We start from the raw sequence: 6,099 nt of genomic DNA on the forward strand, positions 1-6,099 counted from the left end.
AGAGAAATTGCCTTCTTTTTGAGCCTGTTTTATTGCTCTTTGAAAGCCAATCTCCAAGTTCTGGGGATTTTTTTTTTTTTTTTTTTTTGAAAAAGGATGATGAAGAAAACATTTACTAGGAGGCCATTTTTCTTGATGATATTTAGTTGCCTCTTCATCTAACTTTTTCTGATTTTCAGGGGTTAAAGGATCCTCATCAGAGTCATTAGTTCTTTCCTTATCCAATGGATTATTAGATGTTAAATTGAGCTTTTGCTTAGAAGCTGCAACCAGGAATAAGCTATCTTGGGACCCCTAAGTTGGTCCCTTCTTGTCTGACAGCAAGGGAGCTCTCTCTCGAGGATTATCACCTGGTACAGTAAATTCATTTACATTTAATGCCTTGCCTAATGCACTCCAAATAGAAAAGGCAGAGACTGGCATATTAGCTCCTCCATGGCTTTGATACTATTATCTTACGTTATTTTTTTTACCTGATTTCAAGTTTTTAAATTTAATGTTCCTTTATCAGGAAACCATGGACTAACCTCTTGTACAAACAACAAAAACTCAGCCAACTGTGGCTTGCTAGTGTGTAAAAGAACATCAATATACAGGCTCCTATTCTTAAAATATCTTAGTAAGCTGCTCGCTATTTACACTTCCTAGCACTGTATTCTCTTTTCTTAACAGGAAAATTTATCTGCAACTTCCTCATGCTGTGACTCCTGCCTTACCAGCCTCTGGCCCTGAGACCCCTGAAGTCCCCATCTCTGTTTTCTGGGCCTCTGCTATCTCAGAATCCATCCCTGGGCCCCCTGAACCCCCAGATGGTATCTCCTCACACAGTGCTTGTGAGATTTACCTATCTTGTTGCACACTCAGTAGTGATTTTTATTGCTGAGTAATATTCCATTGTATGAATATACCACAGTCTTTTTATCCACTCTCTTTTTGGTGGGCATTTGGGTTGTTTCCATTTGGGGGCTATCATAAATAAATTTGCTACTAGCATTTTTGTGCATTGTTTTTGGACATGCACTCATTTCTCTCATGTATCTGCCTTGTGGTGGAGTAGCAGTCTGAAGTCACTGTATTGGTTTACACTTCCACCAGCAATGCATGAGCATAAATTATATTTTTAAGATGAGTAATTCAGCATCAAGTAAGAATGCCTGGAGCCTCATATTTCTGGAAGACTTGTTAAATGAGCAGAGGCCTGGAAATCAGAATCCCCGGGTCTAACGTTCAAGCCCTTGCCACCCAGCCCCGTGTGTTGTGCTGATCACCTCACTTTCCTGTGTCTTAGTTTCTTTGCCTGTAATATAAGTGGCTTGAGGGCCGGCCCGGTGGCGCACTCGGTAGAGTGCGGCGTTTGGGAGCGCAGCGGCCCTCCCGCCAAGGGTTCGGATCCCATATAGAGACCGGTCTGCTCACTGGTTGAGCGCGGTGTGGGCGCGACACCGAGGGTTGCGATCCCGTTACTGGTCACGAAAAAAGACAAAAAGGAAAAAAAAAAATAAGTGGCTTGAAACTTGATATCTAAAGTCAGCAACATTCTGTGGGTGGCAGTCAATGTAATAATTATCTCATGTTTCCTCTGTATTTCCTTCATGACCTCTGACTCCCTCCCCCAGTTTGGCCCGCAAGACCATACGTCATTCCTTGCCTCAGGGAAGGGAAGACCCAGCAGAAAGTAGGCAGGATGGACTCCTGGCTTTTGAGGTCCAACAGCCTAACCTTTGGCAGGGAGTGGGAAGATCTGTGGCCTGAGTGATTAGAAGGAGTACGTGATGCGTAAAAACAATGATTCCAGCTCCCTGCCCTGTACAGCCTTGCCCCACAGCCGGAAGAGACTCACTGGACAGGATATGAACAGAGGTGCAGAGGAAGAGAGGAGCCAGATTTCACCAAGAAAGGGCAGCAGCAGCCCAAAATCAACCATTTTATTATTCCTCACAGTTCGGTGGGCTAGGAAGTCAGGTGGGGCTCAGCTGTGTCCAGAGTCTCGCTCTCTAAGCATGCTCTGGGGAGCAGCAGCATTGGCCTCGCCTGGGAGCTGGAGAAAAATGCAGACACTGAGGTCCCACTCCTCACCTGTGACTCAGAACCTGCACCTCGGCAAGATTCCCCAGGGGACTTTTGTGTCTAACAGAAGACGGCTTTTTAAGAACCAGCGTCCCCTCACCGCAAAGCCTCACATTCTGTCATCCTATGATTCGATGCGGAGGAGAGTGAAGGGAAGATTGGAACAGAACGGCAAGATCCTAGGTCTCAGAATGAAAGAACTGGGTTAGTCACAGGCAGAGCTGCCAACAGGTGCTGTGAGGTCGGGGGATGTCCTGTGCGGGGCAGCGACGGAGGACGGCCGGGAATCCACTCGGAAGACCCGTCCTGCTGGCTGGACAGGACAGCAAGCTCTGATCAGAATACTCCCGGGCCATCCCGCAGCAGGCACTTTATATGGCTGGGGGCAGCCTGAAAGTCCACCCGCTGTTCGTCTCCATCTTCCCAAATTCAGAATCCTTTCAACTGACTGGAAAATATCTTTTATGCTCTTCTCTCGGGTCAAGCACATTTTGTCTTATCTTTCCTGTCTCAGACGGTTTCTTTTCCGTTTTCATCTCCCCCCTCCTCCCCCTCTACCCCCGTTATTCTTACTTTGGTTCTAGCTCTCAGGCTGTTATTTCAATCCATTCCTACTTGTTTTGATTCTTACATCCCTTTTTTGAGAAAACCCACAGTTGCTGTGATCCCCATCCTCCCTCCCCAACTCCCCTACTAGGTTTGATGTCTGTCTTTTTAAACAAGCTTTTTTCCCTCTTGTTCCTTCCCTTGGGGCTTTGTGGTTGTTTCTCTCTCCACATGGCAATCATTTTTACCTTTCCTCCTTCCTGTTGTTTATCCATAAAAGCTACTAAATCTGAGGTAATAGCACTTGCCCACAATGGAAAAAATGCTCAGCGTCGTTGCACTCTGGGGTTCTCTTTGAGGCTGCCATATATTTTTTGAAGAGGAATTCATGAATATGTCTCCTATGTCCAGGATCTCTATGTTAGCAAAACAGCAAGGCTTTTTGCCGCCCAAGCTGGGAGCTAGGAACAGGGGAAGGCACCGATGACACCAGCTGAGTGCCACAAGGTGTACGGTACAGGGTCACTCAGCGAGGGCTGTGGGTGAGACATTAAATACCATCCTGTCTGTTCAGTAAGTGTCTCCTCATTCATTCAACATGCACTCCTTGCACTCCTACTGGGGGGCCACAAAGAGGGCTGAGCCATAGTCTGGGCCCCCAGAAGCTTACAAGTAATGCCAGTATCTCCTGGGGGGGGGTCTAACAGAGGTGGGAGCCATGGAGCCTCGTGGAGGGTACAATGATGGCTAATGTTTTCACAAGAAGAGAGGAGCAGCAGAGGAGTGAACCTGCCCTCCCCATCTGAAGGCAGGGGAGAAGCCATTTGGCTATTGCACTCCCCATTCTGGAGTGCCTGCTCATGGTTTTGGGCTTAAGGCTGGGAGACGGGGTCACAACGACCAAACATTTCTGTAGGGAGAAGTGGTGGAGGGATCGGAGGAGGGAAGGAGCTCGGGAAGAGAATAAAGGAGTCAGGCAGTGGGAAGTGGGTAGGGAAAGGGGCAAGTTATTCAATAAAGGAGGGTCCACTGGGACTCCAGAGGCCTTGGGAGTATCTCTATGGGGACTCCGGGAGGCCGAGGCAGTGAGGCCTCAACCCACGTGTGGTGTGAGTGGGCAATGTCTGGGGTGCAAAGTGCTCCCCAGTTGGCTTTGAAATAAACACACAAGCACCTTGCACAGGGAGCTGAGAGAAACTTCACGAGGAACCGGGGAGTGGAGAAGGCTGGTCTCAGGAGAAAATTGGTGAGGTTGGATTGAAAACAGTCACAGTTTCTGGAAATTGGTGCCTGGAATGACCTGTTCTCTGAAAGCTAATTGGTCAAAATAATATTAATTACAGAAAATCTTCACCGAGTGCTTCTCTGGTGCCAGGCACTTCTCTAAGTGTCTGTGTTGGCTCCTCTTATCTTCACACCAATCCAAGTTGACCTGCACCCGACAAGTAATCCCTGAGTCTCTACCAGAGAGCAACATAGAGGAAAATCGTTACGCACCCGAGATCACATTCCAGTGGGAGGTTTCAGGGACATAATCATCAAATATAAGTAAAATACGTATTAGATAGTGATAAGTGCCATGGAAAACTAAAGGTGGGAATAAAGATAGGGGTTGTGAAGGGGGAGTTAGGGAGGCCTAAGGAAGTAGATGGGGAAAAAGCTAAACAATGAGTACTTTTAAAACTGTCCATTAAATGCTTTAAAGTAAGTATAGGGCAATTTGGGGGGAGCTGTTTTGTCACAGAGTCCAGGATAGGATCTGTTCTTTAATTTAAATGGATTAAAATGTTTTGGACAGAGAAATGTTTCCTGGAGTTTGTGCCGACGCTTGACACAGACAGTACAACATGTGTGGCGTCCTGCTCCCTAGCCCTCCAGAGCTCACCATGCTGAGTTCCAGCAGCTGGTGTGGGGGTGTGTGCCAGAGGCAGGGAGGAGGGGAGGCGGAGACACACCCCACAGCCCGGCCTGAGCCCAGTCCCATAAGCCCTCAGGGATTTTGCTCTGGCAGGAGCCTCCCACATCCCATGGTGTCCCTGGATGGGATGTGAGGACTGAGAGGCAGAAGGCAGGGGACAGGATATTACCTTTCCTCCTGTCCCCACCCCACAGGCCAGTGGGCAGAAGGGCATGACAGCACTGTGTGTCCTAGACCTCATGCAAACACCTTGCTTCACAGTTTGGAAGGATTGATCATTCAGTGAATTCATTTCCTGGGGCCTGATTTGTATCTATGCATAGTAGATTCTGAGTAACAGATGACTGATCATTTCTCTCCGTCTCTCTCTCCCCATATTGCTACACTGTTTGGACCCCACCGGGGGTTTCCAAACACTGGACTCAGACTCGACTGGCAAACCAGGATCACCTAGGGGACTCAGAGAAAATACAGGTGTATTAGGATTCTCCAGAGAGGCAGAAACAATCGGATACGTATACAAATACTTGAGAGGGGATTTATTAGGGGAATTGGCTCCATGATTGTGAAGGCTGAGGAGTACCAAATAACCATTTGCAAACTGGATGCCGGTAGTGTGGCTCGGTCCAAGTCTGGGAGCCTCAGAACCAGGGAACCTGGTGATGTAAGTCTTGAAACCCAAAAACTGAACTCTCCTGAGTTCTGATGTCCATGGATGGGGAGAAAAGTGTATCCTTGCTCCAAAGGATAGAGAGAGAGAGATTCGTCTTTTCCTCTGTGTTTTTGTTCTCTCTGGGCCCCCAGCAGGTTGGATGGTGCCCATCCGTAATGAGAGCAGATCTTTCCCTACTCGTCTACTCAGGCCAATGTGCTAAACTCTTCTGAAAATACCCTCATGGATACACACAAAAGTAATGCTCTACTAGGTTTCCAGGTATTCCTTAATCTAATCAAGTTGACACCTAGAATTAACCTTACCACAGGTAACCATACCTCAGAGATTCTGAGTCAGCATGATGGGAGTGTGTGTGTGTGTGTGTGCGCGTGTGCCCATGCACTAGAATACTTAGTTTTTAAAAACTCCTAAACAATTCTGCAGCCATAGGACAGACTTCCCCTGGTAATTCCACCTTTATTTCTTTTAGGGTCTATCCACTCTCAACCCACATGCTCAAGGTTGGATTACAAAACCTAGGTGGGTTTTGCTCTCTGGAAGAAGAGTTGATATTTATTGACCATCCGCTGTGGGCCAGCCCTTTGACACGGGGGAAGGATGAAAGGAGGCCCCGGAGAGCACGCTGGAGGGACTCTAGTGGAATGTTGTTGTCAGATTCAATGGAGGACTCTGGTTTTGCTGAGTGAGTAGAGAAGCTGAAGGGAGGGGTAGGGTATATTGAACTGAAGAAAGAGGTGAGGGTGGGGAAGGGCAGAGGGAGGGCAAGCATTGAGGCAGGGATGTCTACTGGGAACATTTGAATAAACTTGGCTTTCACATCCCAGTTGCCTCTCCTGTTCCAAATCTTCAATAAAATCTATATACTCATCAGTGCTTGAGCTTTCTAAAAAAC

The sequence above is a fragment of the Galeopterus variegatus genome, unplaced genomic scaffold (assembly GCF_000696425.1).
Source record: "Galeopterus variegatus unplaced genomic scaffold, G_variegatus-3.0.2 Scaffold675, whole genome shotgun sequence".
Lineage (NCBI taxonomy): Eukaryota > Metazoa > Chordata > Mammalia > Dermoptera > Cynocephalidae > Galeopterus > Galeopterus variegatus.